Raw genomic sequence first — 24,464 nt, forward strand, 5'->3', positions numbered from 1 at the left:
CCAGATCTCTCACAAGTACTTGGGCCATCAGCTTTTCAAACAGATAAATCTTAAAAGTAAAACTTAAATGTATGTCTGATCATGCAACTTCTCTGTTTAAAACCCTCCCCTATTCCACAAAACCCAAACCTCTTACCTTGTTGCACCACAGATTTTTCATAAACTACCTATATCCATTTTTTCTTTTCTTTTAGCAACTGAACACTGAGTTTTAGTATAGTACATTACTGAGTATTCTCCTCACTTTTTTTTTCTGCTCAACTAAATATTACAATTTCTGTCTTCACTTATCTTCTCTTGCATACATTGTAGCCATCTGACTCAGTTTAGGCCTAGAAGCTGTAAAAGGAAATGCCATGGGATACTTTCAGGGATTTCCTTAAGTGGAGAAGACATGCTCTGCTTTGCCTTCTTCTCCATCATGCTTCCTGGAATGTAAATGTGATGGCTGGAGCTCTAACAGATATCTTAGACAATAAGATAGGAACCACATTCTAGAGTAGGCAAAAAAACACTTTGGGGTGGTTGATGAGGGAAAACCTGATGACCTTAAAGCCATATACCAGGGGCCGGCGCCATGGCGCACTAAGTTAATCCTCCGCCAGCATCCCATATGAGCGCCGAATTCTAGTCCCGCTTGCTCCTCTTCCAGTCCAGCTCTCTGCTGTGACCTGGAAGGGCAGTGGAGGATGGTCCAAGTGCTTGGGCCCTGCACCGGCGTGGGAGACCAGGAGGAAGCACCTGGCTCCTGGCTTTGGATCGGCACAGCACCGGCCGTGGTGGCCATTTGGGGAGTGAACCAACAGAAGGAAGACCTTTCTTGCTGTCTCTCTCTCTCTCTCACTATCTATAAATCTACCTGTCAAATAAATTTTTAAAAAAAGCCATATGCCAGCCCAAGGATGCCTTACTTCCAAACACTGTTTTCACAAAAGAAAATAAATTCCATTATGTTTAAGTTACTAATATTCTGGGAGTTTTAGTCACACACAGATTAACTAAAACTAACACAACTGGCCCATAAGTTAAAAGTGGGTCAGCCTGCCTCTCCATGCTCAAGTCTGTCACCTTCCCTCTTGCTCACCACCTGTCTTCTGCCTGTTTCTCAAATATGTCTATCTCATCCCTCTGACAGTAGTTGCCCTTGCTGTTCCCTCAGTTTGAAATGTTTTCCCTGTTCTCCATGTTTGAATAATTCTCCCTCTTGAAGCCTTCCCTAACCACTGCACCTGAATGACCAACCTGATGTCACTGTTCGGTTTAGCTCTCTTTCCATTATATTCTCAGCTCCTGACACTGTGCTAGACACACTCAGGTATTCAATAATCAGGTCTGGAAGAAGGAAAAACTAAAAGAATGAATGAGCCTGATATTTCATCTGTTTACTGTGGAGAGTAAAGAAGAGGTACAGTTCACATTGTCTTCAAATGATGCTATGATATAATGACATCCAACATTATCACTGAATAAATAAGAGCAGATACATGCAAGTTAAACCAAATTTCCTATTTCTTCCTCCCCTGCCTCGATGAGTTCAATTCAACAAGTATTTGAGGGCACCTGCTATGTGTTGGGTACTGGGGAACACAGAGGTAAATGCCAGTGTTCTTGTTCACAGACCCTTTGAGGGAACGATAAACAAGTAGATTCTATTCATCTTGATAGTTACTGTGATAGTTAAGATATGATAAATAGGAGCTGAATGCTTTGGAATATGTGTAACATTTATGAACACTCATGGGCCACACACATCTTGGAAGGGCTTTCTATGCCTTTCTAAGGATTTTGGAACTTAAGAGAAGCCACAAAAGGATCATCATAATAGGAATGCCTTGATTGGATCTATGTTTCAAGAAAGATGAGACTGGCACCAGCACAAAGGATGAGCTGAGGGGACACAACTGAAGAAAGAGGGCAACCAGGGGCTGGCACTGTGCTGTACCAAGTTAAACATCTGCCTGCGGTGCTGGCATCCCTTAGGGGCACTGGTTGGAGTTCCGATCCTGCTCCCTACTGATGGCCTGGGTATGTGGTAGAGGATGGCCCAGGTGCTTGAGCTCTTGCACCCGCAAGGGAAACCGGAAGAAGCTCCTGGCTCCTGGCCGTTGCAGCTATTTGGGGAGCAAACCAGCAGATGGAAGACCTCTCTCTTTCTTTCCCTCTCTCTATCCATAACTCTGCCTAAAATAAATAAATAAATAAATAAATGGCCGGTGCTGTGGGGCAGCAGGTTAACGCCCTGGCCTGAAGCACTGGCATCCCGTGTAGGTGCCAGTTCGAGACCCGGCTGCTCCACTTCCAATCCAGCTCTCTGCTGTGGCCTGGGAAAGCAATGGAAAATGGCCCAAGTCCTTGGGCCCCTGCACCTGTGTGGGAGACCAGGAGGAAGCTCCTGACTCCTGGCTTTGGATCGGCACAGCTCTGGCCATTGCAGCCAACTGGGGAGTGAACCATCAGAGGGAAGACTCTCTCTCTTTCTCTGCCTGTCCTCTCTCTGTGTAACTCTGACTTTCAAATAAATAAATAAACCTTTTAAAAATTAAAATAAGTAAATAAACAGATAAATTTTTTTAAAAAGGTGGCAACCAGCAAAAGCAGCTTTACAACAATGCTGACAAGAGATGGGAATGGCCATCTGAAAATGAACAGAAGAGGGCAGACCAGAGGACATTATAGAGTATAAGTTACAGTGCTTAGAAATGCAATGGGTGTTCTAGACTGGAATTGGTGGAGAGGAAGAGTTGAGGCTGTCTGCTGGGCTGGATTGTGGGTGACTCAGTGCAATGTCATCATTAGCACAAAGTGAAGAGGAGGAGGCAGATTTCAGAAATTGTCTCATAGACATTCATTCAATGGTTCATTCACTAGGCATGTATCAAGTACCCACTATACATCAACTTGGATAGAGCACTGAAAGAGATAGACATGGACTCTTTTCTCCTGCAGGGATGCTAACACTTGACTACCCTGAAAGGAGTGAGAGACATTGTGACAGGGAATGTGAGGGTATGATAGGACCACAAAAAGGAAGCATTTGCCTAGGGTTGGGTGTCAGGGAAGGCCTCCCTAAATAAGTGGTGATAGAAATCTATGGCATGAGGAGAGTGGGCACAGAGCAGTCAGTGGGGCATGGAGTGTTTCAGGAGGAGAGAATGGCATGAGCCAAGTCCTGGAGGTGATAGCAAGTGATATAAATGAGGAGGTGCAAATTCACCAGGACTAGAGAATGGAATTTGAGTTGATGGAATCAAAGTAGATGACGCTTCAGGTAAGCAAGAAATGGACAACTGAGAATCTCATAAGCAGGGTAAAGAATTGGATCGGCCGGCGCCGCGGCTCACTAGGCTAATCCTCCGCCTTGCGGCGCTGGCACACCGGGTTCTAGTCCTGGTTGGGGCGCCGGATTCTGTCCCGGTTGCCCCTCTTCCAGGCCAGCTCTCTGCTGTGGCCAGGGAGTGCAGTGGAGGATGGCCCAAGTCCTTGGGCCCTGCACCCCATGGGAGACCAGGAAAAGCACCTGGCTCCTGCCATCGGATCAGCGCGGTGTGCTGGCCGCGGCGGCCATTGGAGGGTGAGCCAACGGCAAAACGTAGACCTTTCTATCTCTCTCTCTCTCTCTCACTGTCCACTCTGCCTGTCAAAAAAAAAAAAAAAAAAAAAAAAAGAATTGGATCGTTGGGAGCTGTGTTCAATTCTTGGCTCCAACTCCTGACTCTGGCTTCCTGCCAATGCAGACCCTGGGGGCCAACAATGATGGCTCAAGAAACTGGGTTCCTGTTACCCACGTGGGAGATCCGGATTGTATTCCTAGCTCCAGGCTTTGGCCCCAGCCCAACTCCAGTTCTTGTAGGCATTTAGGGAGTGAAAGAGTTAGGGGTTTCTCTCTCTCTCTCTCTCTGTCTCTCTCTCTCTCTCTGCCTCTCCTCTCTCTGTGTAACTCTGACTTTCAAATAAATAAATAAATCTTTAAAAAAAAAAAAAGAAAGAAAAAGAAAAGCTCCTGGAATGGCTGTAACTTAGTATGCCAAAGGAGAGGGAAGAGACCTGAAATCAGAGAGGCTTCCTACACTGGTGGCTCTGTCAAAAGGAGAACTAGGAGGAAAAGGCCAACATTTCAAACTGTTTCTGAAGCCTACCCTGGCCTGCCTCTATATGTATAATAACTGGCTGACCACAGAAGCCAATGCACAGCTGCACTCCGCCCCCCACCACTGCCTTTTTTAGGATATATTTAGGTTCACAGCAAAACTGAGTGGAAAGTACAAAGTTCCCACATAACCACTCCCCACACACACCAGCCAATTCCACTATGGACATCTGTCACCAGACTGATACATTTGCCATAATCATTAAACCTACATGGACACATCACTGTCACCCCATGTCCATAATTTACATTGAGTACACTTTCAGTGTTGTACATTCTGTGTGTCTTGACAAATGAATAATTACATTTATCTATCATTTTAATACCATGAAGAATAGCTTATTGCCCTAAAAAAATCTCTGTGCTCTGTCTTCATCTTTCCTTTTTTCACTGTCTCCATTATTTTACCTTTTCCAGAATATCACAGAATTGGAATTAGGTAGATGACTACACTTTAAAAAAAAAAAAAAAAAAGATTTATTTGACAGTTTGTCGCTCCCCCTCTTCACGGAGGAATGACACAGGACCCTGCGTTGTTCTTTTGTCTGCTCAGCCCATCCCGGGTTTGCTGCTGGTTCTTCCCGGGTTGGCTACCGTCCCTTCCACCTCCGTGGAAGGGCGGTTCCCCCTGCCACTTTCCCCACTTCCGCGGGGGAGCGGCACACCGCCGGCCGGCTCTCTCGGGGGCTGCTCAGGTGTTCCTTCAGATAGATGTTCCTGGTGCATGTTGTCTCTCTCCTCCTTTATAGTCCTCTTCCACCAATCCCAACTCTGCTACCCACACGCCGAGTACGCTGCTCTCCTCCAATCAGGAGCAGGATCAGCTCCTGCAGGTCATCACTCAAGTTGGCAAGAGGCAGCTGTGTAGAAGTTGTTTACTCCTCTCCCAGCGCCATATTGTGGGAGAGCAGATGCATAGAATAAGTCTTAATTCCAGTAACAGTCTAGTCCGAGTTGCTCCCCACAACAGTTGGAGTTACAGAGAGAGAGGGGGGTGAGAGAGAGTGTGTGTGTGTATGTGTGTGTTTGTGTGTGTGTGTGAGAGAGAGATCTTCCATCTGCTTGTTCACTGAAAGAGAAAAAGAGAGAGGGAGAGATCTTCCATCTGCTTGTTCACTCGCCAGATGGCCACAAAGGCCAGTGCTGTACCAGGCCAAAGCAAGGAGCTGGGAGCTTCATCCCAGTCTCCCACGTGGGTGACAGAGGTTCAAACACTTGAGCCATCTGCCACTGTTTTCCTAGGCCATTAGCAGGGAGCTGGATTCCAAGTGAAGCAGTCAGGACACAAACTGGCTCCCATATGGGATGTCTGCATCACAGGTGGCAGTTCTACCCACTATGCCACAACACTATCTCTGATGGCTACACTTCTTAAAGCTTGATGTAAGCAAAGAACTCAGAGAAACTCAAATGCTTTTATGCAGAGGAAATGATGTAAAGCATTAAAAACAGCATTCCCAGCTCACATAGTCCATCCCTATAGATGGCACACCGCATTTTCAGAGGCATTCCTGACCAAAAGTAGCTAGGACTCACAAGGCATGACCACCAGAGGCATTCCCAACCAAAGGGAGCTACGCCCCACAAGGCACAACCACACGTGGTCCTTCATGGTGGGCTTCACACAGGCTCACTTTTCTGGTGTTACACTCAGAACAAGTAGAAAAGTCACTATGACTGTGTTCTTGCTTTAGAGGAAACTGAAGTTCATAGACGTCAGTAGCTTGCTCAAATTTTCCAGCTAGAAAGAGTGAAATGATATCAGAAACTTCAGGAAGTTTAACTTGGCTTGGACTATCAATTCTGCCAACTCTGACACTTGCACAATTACAACAGCTTCTGCTATGCTTATAAAACATCAAGTATTGGTTCTTTGGAATTAATCGAGTATCTTTATTCTGATAATTTCTCATATGATTACCTCATTCTGTTTACCAGTTGATGCTTTTTCATAGTGGAGATGCACATCGTTTACTTACGCAACTCCCATGTCCACTGATGCCTATTTAATATTCCTTTTTAGAAACGTGTGCTTTCTCCTTGTTGTCATCATTATTGTGAATGTTTGGATAAATACTGCTCTAGGGAACATCCTTGTGCATATATTGGTGCTCTGTTTTTAGAATATGTATGATAAGTTTCTAGATGTACTGAGTCAGAGTATGATCACTTAAAATCATTTACAGCTATTACCAGATTTACATAAAAATATGATATTTATACTCTATCAAAAGTATATGAAATTTTGTTTCTTTTATTTTTCAATGTGTTGCTGCCAATGTGTAAGAATATAATTGATTTTTTTTAATTAACCTTCTATCCTATGGCCTTGCTAACTTCATTTATTAGCTCTTACATCTGTTTCATAGATTTCCTGATAGTTTCTAGATAAACAACTATTCAGTCTGAAAAGACTATTTTATTTCTTCATTTTATTAAAAAAAAAGTATGAGAGTTCCATTTCCACTGGGTTTTTGACACCACTAGTTCATGAGTTGAGTTTTTAAAATCATTTTGTGGGGATGATTTAAGCTTATTCCTCAATTCAGATGTTCTCAATAGTATCTAAAATATTTACGTTCTATTCTATATCTATAGTTATTAAAGTGGTTTAGCTACAGTTCTATATTTAAGTAGCCTGGTGACCACCAACTATTTTCACACATGGTTTTCATATCTATGAGTTAGTTCATTTTGAATCAGTTTGGTTGACTGGATTTCATCTCGTCCTTTTTTCCAAGGATTCCTGAGTTTTACCTGTATATAGGAAGGACCTTTAAAAGTTTATGGGAAACATGTAATATGAAAAAAACTATATGTGGAATTCAAAAGGTTTTTGCACCATAATAAATTTATTTTTAATTTCAATTTCCACAAACTTTTTTTTTTTTTGACAGGCAGAGTGGACAGTGAGAGAGAGAAACAGAGAGAAAGGTCTTCCTTTGCCGTTGGTTCACCCTCCAATGGCCGCCGCGGCCAGCGTGCTGTGGCCAGCGCACCGCGCTGATCCCATGGCAGGAGCCAGGTACTTATCCTGGTCTCCCATGGGGTGCAGGGCCCAAGCACTTGGGCCATCCTCTACTGCACTCCCTGGCCACAGCAGAGAGCTGGCCTGGAAGAGGGGCAACCGGGACAGAATCCTGTGCCCCGACCGGGACTAGAACCCGGTGTGCCGGCACCGCAAGGCAGAGGATTAGCCTAGTGAGCCACAGCGCCGGCCTTCCACAAACTTTTTAAAACACCATTCTATATTTGATAATGTCTTCATATTGCCATTTATAAATAAACAAAATGCAGTTTAGAACTTAGGATTGGAGCCGGCGCCGTGGCTCAATAGGCTAATCCTCCACCTTGCGGCGCCGGCACACCGGGTTCTAGTCCCGGTTGGGGCGCCGGATTCTGTCCCGGTTGCCCCTCTTCCAGGCCAGCTCTCTGCTATGGCCAGGGAGTGCAGTGGAGGATGGCCCAGGTGCTTGGGCCCTGCACCCCATGGGAGACCAGGAAAAGCACCTGGCTCCTGGCTCCTGCCAGGATCAGCGCGGTGCGCCGGCTGCAGTGGCGGCCATTGGAGGGTGAACCAGCGGCAAAGGAAGACCTTTCTCTCTCTGTCTCTCTCTCACTGTCCACTCTGCCTGTCAAAAAAAAAAAAAAAAAAAAAAAAAAAAAAAAAAAAAGAACTTAGGATTGGGCCGGCGCCGCGGCTCACTAGGCTAATCCTCCTCCTAGCGGCGCCGGCACACCGGGTTCTAGTCCCGGTTGGGGCGCCGGATTCTGTCCCGGTTGCCCCTCTTCCAGGCCAGCCCTCTGCTGTGGCCAGGGAGTGCAGTGGAGGATGGCCCAGGTGCTTGGGCCCTGCACCCCATGGGAGACCAGGAAAAGCACCTGGCTCCTGGCTCCTGCCATCGGATCAGCGCAGTGCGCCAGCCGCAGCGTGCCAGCCGCGGCGGCCATTGGAGGGTGAACCAACGGCAAAGGAAGACCTTTCTCTCTGTCTCTCTCTCTCACTGTCCACTCTGCCTGTCAAAAAAAAAAAAAAAAAAAAAGAACTTAGGATTGTAGTTTATGTTTTCTCTGAGGACTGTATAGACATCTGTTCATCATATCTTGGCATCATACGTGGGAAAATCAGAATCTGGCTTCATACTTGTACCTTTGTAGAGGACAGGTTTTCTTCTGTCTGTTTGCTTTTGGGATGCTTTCCTTACCCTTGGGACAGAAACTTCTACATAATACCTATATTAATTGTTTGATATCAATTTTCCCTTCTGATGCAGACTTTTATCTTCATTTTATTCAGACAAGATCTTCTATTATGTCTTTAATTATTTTTCTGGCACATTTATCTGCTTCTACCTTAGTAAACACCTACTGTGTATATACTGTGAGTCCACTATTTGTTGTTTTTTTTTTTCTTTTTGCTTTAAATGCTTTGGTCAATTTCACCAGCCTGCTTTCAATATCATTGATTGTTTTCAATAGTGCATATTATATGTCTCACTTCTTTCCCTATGGGTTTCATTTCTGTAATGTTTTGTCATCTTTGGTTTCTTTCCTCTCTGCACTCTGGCAGTTCATGTTAATCATTTTATCTCAAAATTTCTTCTCTTTCCTGAGGTACTTTTTACTTTCCCATGTATTTTTTCAACTGCCTTTTGGCTGATTCCATTTTTTTTAACACTGTCTATGTAGTATCTCCATATAGTTCCCATACTGGACTTTTGCTCTTCATTATGACTCTTTGGGTGGGGTACATATATCCAAGTCTGCTACTCAGATAGGAAGGGAAAGGGCGAGTGGCCCAAAGTATAAGTATCTGGTGACTTCAGATTAGCTCTGTTGACTCAGAACTTCCATAACAAACATGCTTCTTTCCATTGAGATAAATAGGTCACCCTGGTAAGTGGCCCACATGGTTCACATTGGAACTACCCACTCACAGTTTTGCTTGTGTTAAAAGGACCCTCTATTACCGAAGATTCACATTTCCACTAGGCCACCTCCTCAGGAACAGAACTCTTGGTTTCTTTTTCTGCCACTTTCCTGACTTTTCCCAGAGATGGGATCACTTCTCTGATTAGTAAACTTGGGAGAAACAGTGTAACATGCTCTGCCAACATCTCCTGGGATTTCTTTTTCACATTTGCCATCCCACAGAGACCTGTAGGCTCTGCCCTGTGGAGGGAGATCTGGGACTTGGTGGGTGAATTTACTTCTGGGGTGAGCTATTAGGAAACTCTTTGCCACTACACATCTAGCCATATCCTTCAATATCTTTAAGAAAGTTGAAGTTTAATGCTCAACTGCCATCTATACCTTATCTATCCTTGCATCCAAACCTAGGAACATAAGAAAGGGGTATTATGAGTCCCACAAGCCCTAGCATAATGCTGAGTTATCAGGAACTTTGAGAAAGATAAAAATGAATAGCTAGAGGCCAAAGTAACATGGATATTGAGCTTTCAGTGACGCCATGGCAAGAGCTATCAGGTTTAAATGCTCTTGTAAGGGTGAACCAGGCACTATTTTGACCCCAGCAGGAGACACAGCAGCTTACTGCCTACAGAAAAAGAGCTATTTTAACAGGCCTTTGTGTAACAGGAGTTGTTTCTGGTTATTTATTTAATTTGAGAGGCAGAGATCCATAAAGAAACACAGAAAGAAGAGAGAGAGAGTTCCCATCTACTAGTACTCTCCAAATACCTACAATTGCTGGAACTGGACCAGGCCAAAGCCTAGAGCTGGGAATTCAATCCAATTCTCTTCTGCATAGATGGCAGGGACACCATTACTTGAACCATCACCTGCTGCTTCCCACAATCTGCATTAGCAGGAAGCTGGAGTTAGGAGATGGAGCTAAGAATTGAATTCAAGTACTCCCATGTGGGATGTGGATATCTTACCTAGCATCTTAACTACTTGGCTCACCTCTTCATGTGATTTTTTTTAAGATTTATTTAGTTGAGAGGCAGTTATAGACAGAGAGAGGGAGAGACAGAGGGAGAGGTCTTCCATCCACTGGTTCACTCTCCAAATGGTCACAACAGCCAGAGCTGGGCCGATCCAAAGCCAGGAGCCAAGAGTTTCCTCTGGGTCTCCATGAATGCAAAGGTGCATCTTCCACTGCTTTCCAAGGCCACCAGCAGGGAGCTGAATCAGAAGTGAAGCAATCGGGACTTGAACCTGCACCCATAGGGATGCCTGCACTGCAGGCAGATGCTTAACCTACTACACCACAGTGCTGCCATGCATGTGGGTTTTTAATGTTGGGTTTTATTATATGCTTCGATCTTACTGTGCAAAGAAAATGAGAGCTAGAGGAAAAGCGAGTTTTCCTGAAGCTACAAAGATGCAAAAAAAGAAAAGGAAATGCACATTTATCAAAATACTCTCAAAAGGGGAATTAGGTTAGATCAGATTAGGGACTGGGAACCCAAGAATGCTTTCAGAGGCAAAAAGGTTTCAGCTGGCCAAAGGAATCTGGAATGTACCTCCCCCAGTACAGGAGGAAACCAAACTAAGGCAGCTGTTAAAAGTCATCTTCTTAAAGCTGTGAATGTTATCCAAAATAAACATAATTGTGGCATAGAGTAGTTATCCCATGCCTGTCTCATCATTGTATGTTGGATGTGTGGAGGGAAGATCATTTTTTTCTTTAGTTCACAGATCCTCAAGTCATTGGGAAGGTACTTAAGGAGCTTTACATGAGGAACTACACCTGAGGGCCCAGTTAAAATGACACGATCCTGGGGGCAGGTGTTGTGGTGTAGAGGGTTAAGCTGCCACCTGCAGTGCCAGCATTCCATGTGGAGTCCTGGCTGCTCCACTTCCAACCCTGCTAATGCACCTGGGAATGCAGTGGAAGATGGCCCAAGTGCTTGGGCCCCTGCACTCATGTGGGAGACCTGGAAGAAACTCCTGGCTCCAGCTTTGGACTGGCCCAGCTCGCTCCAGCCATTGCATCCATTTGGGTTGTGCACCAGTGGATGGAAGACCTCTCTCTCTGTCTCTGCCTCTCTCTATGTAACTCTGCCTTTCAAATAAATGAAATAAATCTTTAAAGAAAAATGACAAGATCCTGGACATGGAGATGATGCCATGTGGAATGGGATATTAAGAGTATGGGTGACGAGTAAGTGTGTTTTGCATATGAAAGTGAGGTGATATGGTGCCCAGAGGGCAAACTGTGCAGGTGATTTTTGTTATTGTTTTTCTAAGACAACCACTACCATAGCTCCTATTCCTTGACATTCCTTCCATCTGGAGGGGAGGCCTCTGGCCTTGACATTCCTTCCATCTTGTCACTTACTTGCAACCCATGGACTCTGAGGCTGAGTCGGGAAAGGCAATGATGGAAGACTCACTCACTCATATGTGATGCCCTGCGGCTACACTAGTATGAGATCATGTATGTGAATCACATACAAGCCTTACAGAGAGGTCATGTAGTGATCTGGTCAGCAGTCCTAGGATGGTGAGACCTTCCAGCCAAGTGCCAGATATGTGAGTAAATGAGCCTTCAAGTGACTGCAGCCACTGGCCACCAAATCACTCCCAGTCATGAAATCACCTGGGCCATCAAGTCAACCCCAGTCATCAAGTCACCCCAGCCTCTGAGTCTTCTTGGCAGAAGCCTCAGACATCATGGAAGGAAATTCGCTCTTCCCACTGTGGCCTTTCCAAGTTCTAACCCACAGGATCTCTCAGTATAACAAATGATTATTGCTTTATGCATTACGTTTGAGGTGGCTGTTTCACAGTAACTGGAAGATAGAACCGCTGTGTGAAGGAACAGCCATATGAAGTGTTTATAAAATTTGGAAATACTCGAGAGGAGAGGCTCAGGAATACTAGCATAGAATATTTACAGTATTATTAGATGAGATGCAAATTAAAACTTTATTGTTGGACAGAGGTTTCCCATTCCCTGAATAAAAAGGTTAAGAAACCCAATCAGAACTCTAAGGACAGGCACAAGGAGGATGGGACATCCTGAGAGGGACTGAGACAGGACAATAACAGTTTGAGTCCAGGCCTGGGGGAGATCTTTGGTTTGGTTGGAAAATGCCTTTTGAGTGAGATTATCCAACTGAGAGAGGTGAGAGTTGACAAGATGTGTTTGCTTTTGGCAGACTTATAAAAAACACTGACTTCATTTCTCTCTGTGTGATAAGAAAAAAAATCTGTTTGAAAAACAAATGTCTGACCCAGAAAACAATGTACAGAGTCAAAGGAAGAATGTTCAACAAAAAACACCAGCCATACATGTGGTAGAGAAGAAGGATTAATTTAAAAGGACTTGATTAAACTATTAACAACCCAACAATCTCCCCGAGAAGAGACAGAGAAAACACAGAAGGAAATGAAACTCCAGAATCCCGTTTCAAACTTCAGAACAAAAGATATGGTAGACTCATATATTTGCAGCATTCAAAAGCGTCGGAAAGACAACATCTGGAGCAGCGTAAAATAGGAGCAGGTACAAGAAGATAAGAGTCAAAAATTCCAAATGGCTTCAGAGGGACAGCTGTTTGACATTGCAGCTGAGACACTGATTAAGATGCCCATATCCCATATCAGAGTATAACTAGATTCAATATCCAGGCCTGGCTCCTGGCTCTTGGCTCTGGCTTGTTGCTAATGCAGAGCCTGGGAATCAGTGGTGATAACTTAAGAAGTAGGGTCCTAGGGGCCGGCGCTGTGGCTCACTTGTTTGATCCTCTGCCTGCGGTGCCAGCACCCGACATGGGCACCGGGTACTAGTCCCGGTGGCTCCTCTTCCAGTCCAGCCCTCTGCTGTGGCCCGGGAGGGCAGTGGAGGATGGCCCAACTGCTTGGGCCCCTGCACTTGCATGGGAGACCAGGAGGAAGCACCTGGCTCCTGGCTTCGGACCAGCACAGCACCGGCCGTTGCAGCCATTTGGGGAGCGAACCAATGGAAGGAAGACCTTTCTCTCTGTCTCTCTCTCTCTCACACACTGTCTATAACTCTACCTGTCAAATAAATTAAAAAAAAAAAAAAAGTAGGGTCCTTGCCACCCATGTGGGAGACTCTGAGTGAGATTCTGATTCTTTTGTGGACTCAGGAGGCTTCCATAGCCTTGGCAGCTCATGACAAGAGCCTCAGGTGATCACTGACATCATAAATAAGAGTGTCAATTGGGAAATCAACAACAGGAGTCACTGTGCACTTGCTCCCCATGTAGGACCTCTGTCCTTAATGAGTTGTACTATGAGAATTAACAGTAAAATTTGTCTTCAAACAGTACTTTATACTTTGTATGTCTCTGTGGGTGCAAACTGTTGAAATCTTTACTTAGTATAGAGTTGGTCTTCTGTATATAAAGATAATTAAAAATGAATCCTGGGGCCGGCATTGTGGCACAGCGGCTTAATGCCCTGGCCTGAAGTGCGGGCATCCCATATAGGATTTGAGACTGGTTTGAGACCTGGCTGCTCCACTTCCGATCTAGCTCTCTGCTATGGCCTGGGAAAGCAGTAGAAAATGGCCCAAGTCTTTGGGCCCTGCATCCGCATGGGAGACCAACAAGAAGCTCCTGCCTCCTAGCTCCTGGCTCCTGGCTCCTGGCTTCGGATTAGTGCAGTTCCAGCCATTGGGGAGTGAACCAGTGGTTGGAAGACCTCTCTCTCTCTCTCTCTCTCTGCCTCTTCTCTCTTTGTGTAACCCTGACTTATAAATAAAAATTTAAAAAAAAATAAAAATAAAAACTCAATGGATGGGCTCAGTAGCAAAATAGATAGAGGAAAGAGTTAGTGAACTTGAAGATAGACTAGTAGAAAGTATCCTGAACAAAAGAGAAAATAGAAAAAGATAAAAAATAAAACAGAGTCTCAAAGACCTGTATGATCAAAACAATTATAAAGGAGAAAAGATAAAGGAATATAAAGAAGGTGAGGTTTCTACATTTGACTCAAACTGGTAGCGTACTGTCACAAGTAGTCTGTGATAAGTTATATATGTGTAATATAGTACCTAGAGTAACTATTAACACAGGAAGAAAATCAGAATAGAATTCTAAATATTGTTCAAGAAAGGCAGGAAAAGCATAACAGAAGAATGAAAAATAGGAGTAACAAGTAGAAAATTTAAAAATTAAATGGCAGACTCAAGCCCTAACTACAATAATTGCATTAAATTTAAATGGTCCAATACACTAATTAATATTAGCAGAGTGGCTAAAAATTACCCAACTACATCCATGCCATGCAATAAAAAGAAGCTAATTATTGACATATGCAACAATTGGATGGATCTTAAGATCATTTTGCTGAAAGAAAAAACCAGTTTCAAAAATTGCACATAAATATTCCATTTCAATCACATTAATTAAATAGATGAATGGCATGGAGCTGAAGGATGATATGATTATAAAAGGGAATACGAGAGATGTCTTTGTGGTGATATACCTTGATTTTGGCAGTGGTTACACAAATCAAAATTGGTGATTAAATGGCATAGAGCTATATGCATACATTGTATGAGCATCAATTTCTTTGATATTGTACTATAGTCCAATTGGAGCAAACTGGATAATGGGTACATGGGACACCTTTGTATTATTTTTATAGTGCATTTGCTTACTTGGTGTACATTTTTTTAAAAGATTTATTTATTTATTTGAAAGTTGGAGTTAGACAGAGAGAGAAGGAGATGCAGAGAGAGAGAGAGAGAGAGGTCTTCCATCCATTGGTTCACTCCCCAATTGGCCACAACGGTCGGAGCTGCACCAATCTGAAACCAGGAGCCAGGAGCTTCCTTTGGGTCTCCCACATGGGTGCAGGTGCTCAAGGACTTGGGCCATCTTCCACTGCTTTCCCGGGCCATAGCAGAGGGCTGAATTGTAAGTGGAGCAGCCAGGACTCAAACAAGCACCCATAAGGAATGCCAACACTGCAGTTGGCAGCTTTACCCGCTGCACCACAGCACCAGCCCTGGTGTACATATTAGATTTTATTTATTTATTTGAGAGATAGAGCCACAGACAGTGAGAGGGAGAGGAGACAGAGAGAAAGGTCTTCCTTCCACTGGTTCACTCCCCAAATGGCCTCAATGGCCTGAGCTGTGCTGACCTGAAGCCAGGAGCCAAGATCTTCTCTCCTATGTGGGTGCAGGGGCCCAAGCACCTGGGCCATCCTCAACTGCTTCCCCAGGCCACAGCAGAGAGCTGAACTGGAAAAGTAGCAGCCAGAACGTGAACCAGCGCCCACATGGGATGCCATCTCTACAAGCGGAGGATTAACCCACTGCACCATAGCGCCAGCCCCACCTTTGTTTTATTTTGCAACTTGCTATGAATCTAAAGGTATTTCAATATAGAATTTCAAAAAACCTAATAGCAAGTTATGAGCACCAAGCTAAAAAGAAAAAGAAATAAGTGAAAGAACTACCTAGAGGGGTTGGAGCTGTGATGTGGGGACCTGCATCGTGTGGCCACTGGTTCATGTCCCAGCCACTCTGCTTCCAGTCCAGCTCCCTGCTAATGTGCCTGGGAAAGCAGTGGAAGATGGTTCAAGTCCTTGGGCCCCTGCACCCATGTGGGAGACCTGGAAGAAGCTCCTGGCTCCTGGCTTCAGACCAGTCCAGCTCCAGCTGTTGTAGCCATTAGGGAAGTAAATTAGAGGATGGAAGATCTCTCCCCCCACTCCCGCCCCAACTCTCTGTAACTCTGCCTTTCGAATAAATAAATCTTTAAAAAAAAAAAACTACATAGAATACAATATATTTTTCTATGTGGAAAATATGGGAAAAGAATTTACAAAACATAGAGATGAGAATAAGCTCTAATACTATCTAATTAGCATTACAGAAGGAGAAACAGAAGGAATGGGAAAGACTAGAAGGTCTCATTTCTGAAAATCTTTGGGAACTTAAAAAAGATACAATGCTTAGATAATGATTCCTAGGTAGGATAAAGAAAAAGAAATTTACACGTTGAAATTTTACAGAAAAACTGATGAACAGCAACACAAGGAGGATATCTTTATAAGGTAGAGAATATAAAAGTGTTTATACCAAACTTGTACAATTTTCGTTGTCCTGAAGGGATGACATCCATTCTACTGGAAAACAATCCAGGATGAAACTAATGATGGAACCTTAACTCTACCAGGCATGAGACCAAACGCAAATTGAGACCATCCTCGACATACAGAAAAACAGGATTTTATGGTTTTATATTGACTTCTCTGTTGGTCTATCCTGTAAGTTAACAATTAGGGATTTTGATTCCTTTGGATATTAACTCACAGGGTCAAAGATATTTAATTTTAAATTTTAATTTTTGCTTCATATCTTAGTATTAGGAGAGGATTCACATGTGGAATATTTTTATATTGCTGACAGGAGGTTAAATCAATGCTTAACAACACCAGCATCCCATTTCAGAGTTTTAGTTCAAGTCTCAGCTGCTCTGCTTCCAATCCAGCTCCATATTAATACACCTGGTAAGGCAGCAGCAAACAGTGTGAGTGCTTGGGTCCCTGCCACTTATGTGGAGATTTAGAAGGGATTTATGGATCCTGACTTCAGCATAGCTCAGCTCCAGCCCTTGCAGCCATGTGGGGAGAGAACCAGTGGATGGAAGACTTTTCTCTCTGTCTTTCCCTCTCTCTGTCTATAAGTTTACCTCTCAAATAAATAACTAAAATATTTTTTTAAAAAAATTAGCTTGGGGGGCCGGCACTGTGGCACAGTAGGTTAATGCCCTGGCCTGAAGTACCAGCATCCCATATGTGTGCTGGTTTGAGACCCAGCTGCTCTACTTCTGATCCGGCTCTCTGTTGTGGCCTGGGAGGGCAGTAGAAGATAGCCCAAGTCCTTGGGCCTCTGCACTCACATAGGAGACCCGGAGGAAGCTCCTGGCTTCAGATCAGCGCAGCTCCAGCCATTGCGGCCAATTGGAGAGTGAACCATTGGATGGAAGACCTCTCTCTCTCTTCCTCTGCCTCTCCTGTCTCTGTGTAACTCTGACTCTCAAATAAATCTTTTAAAAAAAATTAGCTTGGAAGTCCTGCACACTTCCAAGATTGTTCACTACAGATTATGCAGTGACGTAAATGATAGCATATTCTTTAAAAAAATATTCTATTATAGCCTGTGGCTTTTTTTAAAAAAATTTTTTTATTTAAAGGCAGCACAAAAAAGGGAAGGAGAGAACACTCCTTCAAACTGCCTGCCCAGGCAGAACTGCATATTAACTAATAAATGTTTTCCTTTTAGAAATGCCACCTACCTGCTCTTCAAGCCAGTTCTACTCTCAGGCCAGCTAGGTCATGGAAGTCAACAGGGTGCCTCCCTTATGATGTACCACACGTAAAGAGATATGGATAGGTCTGAGCCTCATAACTGACAAGGCCTTGAATCCACCTGATTGTTTTTCAAGCCTTTTCTGTCATTTTGTATTTGCCTTTCAATGAAAAAACTTGCTCCTGGTTTAGACATTTTTCTTAGGGCCTCTAATAATGCCTCTGTCCTCTGTTTATATCTTGTGATTTTAGATCCTGTTAATTTAAACTGTTTGTTAGGTTAATTTTCCATGGACTTAAAAAAGTAAAATTCTAGGTGGCCAAGCACATGAAACCTCGGATGGAAGCAGTTTCTGCACGCTAGCACTGCATCCCCTAAGGAGAAGCCTCCTCCTGCTGAGAGGCCATCTCCTGCTGCAACCCTGTCTTGATTCCCCTTCCCAAAGATGCCCCTTTGCAGCTTGAAGCAGCCACAGTGATCATCCGCCCAGTTCCCCCTAACAGATGTTAGGGTTTCCATCCAGGAGGGAATGTGAGGAGTCAGATGAGTTCATCACAGTCAGGGGATCCCAGTGGAATTTGGGGTGTAAAATACTTGCTTCCTTCCCCAAAATTTTATCTTTAGCAAGTACTAACAGGCCCCCCTCCTTCCAAGGGAGCTCCTCCAGAGCTCACAGCTTATTGTGAAAACAAGTTATCTACCCCACCCTTAGCAGGCCAGACAGGATGGAGAATTGTAAATGAGGTCTTTTTGATTTTTTTTTGTTGTTGTCCCCACCTCATAACTGAATGCCCTTTGGGTTTTTCCTCTCTTGGATGCCTCCCTCCATTCCACTCTGGCTGGAGGTCCTAGAGTTTAATAAACACTTTTAATCTAAAAGAAAAAAAAAAACTGCCTGCCCATAGAGAATGTAACCTTTCCCTGTTCCCAGGCCCTTCTCTGTTTCTCCATTACTGTTCTGCCTGTAAGAGGATGGATATGTTTATTCCTGAGATAAGTACTAGGAAGCCTACTGTGAAGCCCGAGCTACATTCTCCAATCTAGCTTTTATTAAAAACTGAGCTACTATATTTTATCACTATCCTTTATCCTTTATTTCTCACCTTGTTCTAGACTCATAAGTGAAAATTATTTATTGGCTCCCAGAAGTCTCAATTATGTTGTCAAGGAGGTCCTGGGTTACTTTGGACATCCACATAGTCTGGATGTAGAGACTGCTTGCTCTTAGGCCTGGAACATTAGTTTGTCTCTCATTTCAGACCTAAGACCTCTACTACAAATGTAAATCCAGATCACTGGTCAGGTTAAGAAACACCCAAGCCTGATAACCCCTTTTCATATTTGAGCAGGAGGTACTGGAGCAGCACAGTATGTCACGCATCTGGTTTTTGTCTTTGTTTGAGATTTATTTAGTTATTTGAAAGGCAGAGTTACAGAGAGAAGGAGAGATAGAGAGAGAGAGATCTTCCATCTGCTGATCTACTCCCCTAATGGCTGCAACAGCCAGGCCTGGGCCAGGCCAAAGGCAGGAGCCAGGAGCTTCATCCAGATCTCCTACATGTGTACAGTAGCCCAAGCACTTGGGCCATCTCCCACTGCTTTCCCAGGCCATTAGCAAGGAGCTCTATTGTAAGTGGAGCAGTGGGGACAAAGCTGGCACCTATAAAGGATGCCAGCATCACTGGTGGTGGCTTAACCCACTATGTCCAACACCAGACTGTGTCATGCACCTTTGCGGTGTTCAATCCAGATGTCATTTGGAACAGAAAGAGTAACCTAGAACCCTGAAATAAACTGGGTCCTAATGATCAATAGAAGCTCTACTCAGTGAATTTGGATTACAGCAACCTGGAGAAGAAAGGTCCAGACTTCTGAATGAAATGTCTCACTACAAAGCTGTTTAGAATGAAGTCTTCCAGAAGCCATCTGCACAATTTTTCACTTTACCAGGAAACATTTCTCCTCTAAATGCATGCAGTCATGTTGATTTATTGGAGTTTATTACACTGATTAATAAACACGTGAAACAAACAACCAAACAAAACATTGTTGTCAATTGACTCTGCTCAGCAAATGTAGACCTAGTTGCTTGTTCTCTTTTTCTCTCCTGCAAAATCTCAAGGTAGTTTCTTCAAGCAAAGAATTCTACAGAAAACAGATGGCTCACCCAGCCAGTTCCTCCTTCAACCTGAACTCTATTCTCCTTCTAAAGAACCAGCTGCTACTTTTCATTGACCAGAGTTAAGGATCATCTCTTTTCTATTTCATACAAGGATGACATATTTGTCACAGCAAATACAATATCACAGATAACTTCATCAGAAATTACTTCCTCAGACTTTTCTCTTGATATATTTCATGGGGCCAGTGTTGTGGGACAGTGGGTTAAACCACCGCCTGCAGTGCCAGCATCTCATATAGGCAGTTGCAGCTGCTCTGCTTCCTATCCAGCTCTCTGCTAAAGTGCCTAGGAATGCAGTAGAGGATGGCTCAAGTACTTAGGCCCAGCACCCATGTTGGAGACGTAGAAGAAGCTCCGGGCTCCAGGCTTTGGCCTGTCCTAGCCCCACTGTTGCAGCCATTTGGGGAGTGAACCAGTGGTTGGAAGATATCTCTGTTTCTCCCTCTCTGTGTAATTCTGCCTTTCAAATAAATAAATAAATCTTTAAAAAAAAAAGATATCTTTCAGGTGCAGACAATAAATACCAGGACATGGACTTTGGAAGAAATTCTAAGGGAAAGGAGGCTCTAGATATTATTGCCTCATAAAAAATGATGGCAAAAGTGGTATATGTTAAAGTCATCAAAGACAGTATTATACACAATGTTTTTGAAACTCTACCATGACTACCATTTCTATCAAAAGAGCAAGAGAGAAATGACAAATATAATCTCTACATTTTATAAGCATATGGCAAGTTACAAATCCAAAATACTAAGCTTTCTACAAAATCTACCTTTCTACAAAATTAAGTTTCCCAGTAAGAAACATAGGGATATCATTTCTCACTAGACAGTACTATAGAGAAACATTTTGAAAGGTAAAGTGTCAGGGCCACTATTGTGGCAGAGCAGCTTAAGCTACTGCTTAGGATGTCAGCATCCTATATTGGAATGTCAGTTCAAGTCCTGGCTGCTCCTCATCCTATCCAGCTCCCTGCTAATGTGCCTGGGAAAGTAACAGAAGATGGCCCAAGGACTTGGGCCCCTTCACCCATGTGGGAAGCCACAGAGGTAGTTCAAGATTCCTGGCTTTGGCCTCACCCAGCCCCAGCTGTTGAAGCCATTTGGAGAGTGAACCAGTGAATGGAAGACCTCTCTCTGTCTCTGTCTCTCTCTCTCTCTCCCCCTTCTTCCCTCCCTCTCTTTCTCTCTTTCTCTTTCTCTCTGTCTCTCCCTGTCATTCTGCCTTTCAAGTAAGTAAAATAAATCTTAAAAAAAAAAAAAGACAAAGTGTCTTATGGCAGAAGAGAGGTATGGAAATGGAAAGCTCTGGTTTTCCTATCATATTTGTGAGGTTAACCATAAAATATTTCATTTGTCACTGGGAAATATGAGTCTAGTATATGGGACATATTTGTATCATTTTAATGAGTGACATATTGACATTGCATTGCCATTCAGTTTATGTCACTGTAACAGTTTAAAAACATAATTAATGTCTTTCTAAAATTCTATCAGTGAGGACAAAGGTAGCATTTATGAGAGCCCTTTGAAAAACATAGCCTCATGAAAGTATTGTTAGCTAAAGAAAAGCAGTGTTGTTTTTAAAATAGATGATATGATACCTGAGATGAGGTTAAAATGGTTAAGTGTCTTTTCCAGGGTCAGATGCAGTAACTGAGGGGAGTTCTAGAACATGCATTTTTCAGTTATTAGTCTTCTTTGGGTTCACTCACCTAGGAATGCTACTAACTGATTATCACTGAGACACACGTTCTGTGTGGCTTCTAGGAATAGTGATGCATCCAAAACTCTTGCTGGGCAACAAGAGGTAAGGCAATAGCAAACTGTCAGGAATACACGGAAGACGGAAAAGAGAATTAGTTAAGTGTATACAATGGGACAGGTACTGTGATCTGTGTGTGCGTTCTTATCACAGCTAATTTTTAAAACCTGGGCTGGTGCTTGGAAAACAATGGTAATGTCAAATTCAGATAAACTGACAAGTAATAGTTTCTCATAATATAGCATCATGCTTTTAAAATTATATAATAATTATTACAAATTCCCCATCAGTTCAATCCTGTCTCTGAATGAGGAATAGAACTCAAGTAACTTTTGCCTAGAAAAACTTCCCATTCCAGGTTGAAAAGGTGACTCAATTCTGCATTTCTTATATTGTATTCACTCCAGAGTGTTTGCTAACTGGGGGAGGAAACAGGAAACTCCCTCTTGCTTCTCCTAAAATTATGGGATTTTAAAGATTTATTTATTTGAAAGGAAGAGTTAGGGAGAGTATGTGTCTTCCATCCACTGGTCACTCTCCAAATGGCCTTAATGGCCAGCGCTGGGCCAGATCGAAGCCAGGAGCCAGAGCTTCTTTTTTTTTTTTTTTTTTTTTTTGACAGGCAGAGTGGACAGTGAGAGAGAGAGACAGAGAGAGAAAGGTCTTCCTTTGCCGTTGGTTCACCCTCCAATGGCCGCCGCGGCTGGCGCGCTGCAGCCGGCGCACCAAGCTGATCCGATGGCAGGAGCCAGGAGCCAGGTGCTTTTCCTGGTCCCCCATGGGGTGCAGGGCCCAAGCACCTGGGCCATCCTCCACTGCACTCCCGGGCCACAGCAGAGAGCTGGTCTGGAAGAGGGGCAACCGGGACAGAATCCGGTGCCCCAACCGGGACTAGAACCCGGTGTGCCGGTGCCGCTAGGCGGAGGATTAGCCTAGTGAGCCGCGGCGCCGGCCCCAGAGCTTCTTACAAGGTCTCACATATGGGTGTAGGAGCCCAAGGACTTGGACCATCTTCCTCTGCTTTCCCAGGCACATTAGCAGGGAGCTGGATTGAAACTGAGCGGCCCGGACTCAAATTGGCACCCATTTGGGATGCCAGGATCACAGGCGGTGGCTTAACCCACTGCACAACAACGCTTGCCCCTACAAAATTCTCAGAGCCTTGTCTGCTTTGCTCAGCTCTAGGTAAAATTTCCTCTAAAAGAAAGAGAAACTTAGCTTGTTCTCTATGGGCAACGCCCTCATCAGGCTAACGCACTGCATTTTACTAGAAGCTTGTGAGAGCAACTGATCGGCTGTCTGTCACAACCATCCACAGCAAGGAACAGATGCTGACTGCTATGTTGTTACTATCCCTCACCAGGTAGCTGGAGAAATATAATGTCAAAAGGGGAGCTGGTGGCAGAGAGAAAGAGAGAGCAAGCATGCACACAGTTTGGAATCAAAGTAAGATGAACTTTAAATCCTAAGGAAAGGCATACTGTCAAAAAATTAAAAGTAGGTGTCAGCACTGTGGCACAGCAGGTAAAGTCACTGCTTGTGGCTCCAGCATCTCACATGGACACTGGTCTGAGTCCTGGATGCTCCACTTCCAATCCAGCTCCCTGTAATGTGCTTAGGAAAGCAGTGGAAGATGGCCCAAGTACGTGGGTCCCTGTGCCCATGTGGGAGACAGAGAAGAAGCTCCTGGCTCCTGGCTTTGGATTGGCCCAGCTATGGCTGTTGTGGCCATTTGGGAAGTGAACCAGCAGATGGAAGATCTTTCTCTCTCTCTCTCTCTCTAACTCTGCCTTTCAAATAAATAAATAAATATTTAAAAATTAAAATAATCAAATATTTCATATATAAATTTATCCTTTATAAATTATATAAATGCAAGCCTGATTACCCTAGACAGAAGATACAACATGGAGCAAATGCCATCATGCTGGAAAAGTGGACTGCACAATAATACTATTAGCATAAAATAAAGACCAATGTACAGCCAGGTATCTGTCCCAGTACAAGACAACCAACGGTTGTAGTATTTAAATGTTATAGAAAATTTAGTATCAAAAAACAACTTTTTAAAAATTCAAACATAAAATTTATGTGAGAGGTAGGTGTTACGTAGCAGTTAAGCCTCTGCTTGAGACATCCACAGCCCATATCAGAGTGGCCTGAGTTCCAGTCCCAGTTCTTCCAATCCAGCTTCCTGCTAACACATACTGGGTGGCAGCAAGTGCTCACTGGTCCCTGCCAAACTGTTGTGGCAATAAATTTTAAAAACATGGTTCAATCTAATAAAAAAGCATATTTTAGATTATTTTGTTGTCTTCCAAGAATTAATCTGATCTTGTGACAGAGGATTTAGTAAATTTGGCACTGCCCTTAAGTGTCTCTGAAGATTCACAGATAAACCATTTACCCTCTTCTTTTTTTTTCTTTTTTATTTAATGAGCATAAATTTCCAAAGTACAGCTTATGGATTACAATAGCTTCCTCCCCCCCGTAACTTCCCTCCCACCCACAACGCTCCCCTCTCCCACTCTCTCTCCCCTTCCCCTTCACATCAAGATTAATTTTCAATTTTCTTTATATACAGAAGATCAATTTAGCTTATATTAAGTAAAGATTTCCACATTTTGCTCCCACACAGAAACACAAAGTGTAAAATACTATTTGAGTACTAGTTATAGCATTAATTAAACACCTAAGAGTAATTGTGTATTAATTACAGAGTTTAACCAATAGTTTTAAGTAGAATATAAAATGCAACTTTTGTATTGTTGTGGCTCCCCCCCCCACCTCCCTCCCTCCCGTGGCCCTCTCCTCACCCACTCCCTCTCCCATCTACCCCCTTCTTAAATAGAACAGATGCATACAATAAATGAGTGCAAATACTTTCATTCCAAAAAGAGCTAAATTTACTAGATGATCTTCTTTATCTTTTCTCTCTCAGTTTTATGTAGCATTCCTTGGATTTATTCCTGAATGTATTCAGTCTGGCCACTTGTCTGATAATTTGCTCTTTTTGAGTTGGCTTATAGTCCAATACCTTTTATGAAGACACTAGAATATTATTTTTCAATTTCATAGAAAAGAATAGAATAAATGGTCACTAG

At 43.5% G+C, this 24,464-nt stretch overlaps 1 protein-coding gene and 1 pseudogene across 1 annotated transcript in view; one reads left to right on the forward strand and one right to left on the reverse strand.

The window, feature by feature from the left end:
* SLC30A10 (solute carrier family 30 member 10) overlaps positions 1 to 24,464 on the reverse strand; it is a 49,806-nt gene that overhangs the window by 23,939 nt on the left and 1,403 nt on the right. The gene's annotated exons all lie outside the window — the stretch shown is intronic.
* Positions 18,691 to 19,286, forward strand: LOC103351046 (cytochrome c oxidase subunit FA4-like; annotated as a pseudogene).

This window comes from Oryctolagus cuniculus, chromosome 13 (assembly GCF_051225735.1).
Source record: "Oryctolagus cuniculus isolate XC-2025 breed Fujian yellow rabbit chromosome 13, ASM5122573v1, whole genome shotgun sequence".
NCBI lineage: Eukaryota > Metazoa > Chordata > Mammalia > Lagomorpha > Leporidae > Oryctolagus > Oryctolagus cuniculus.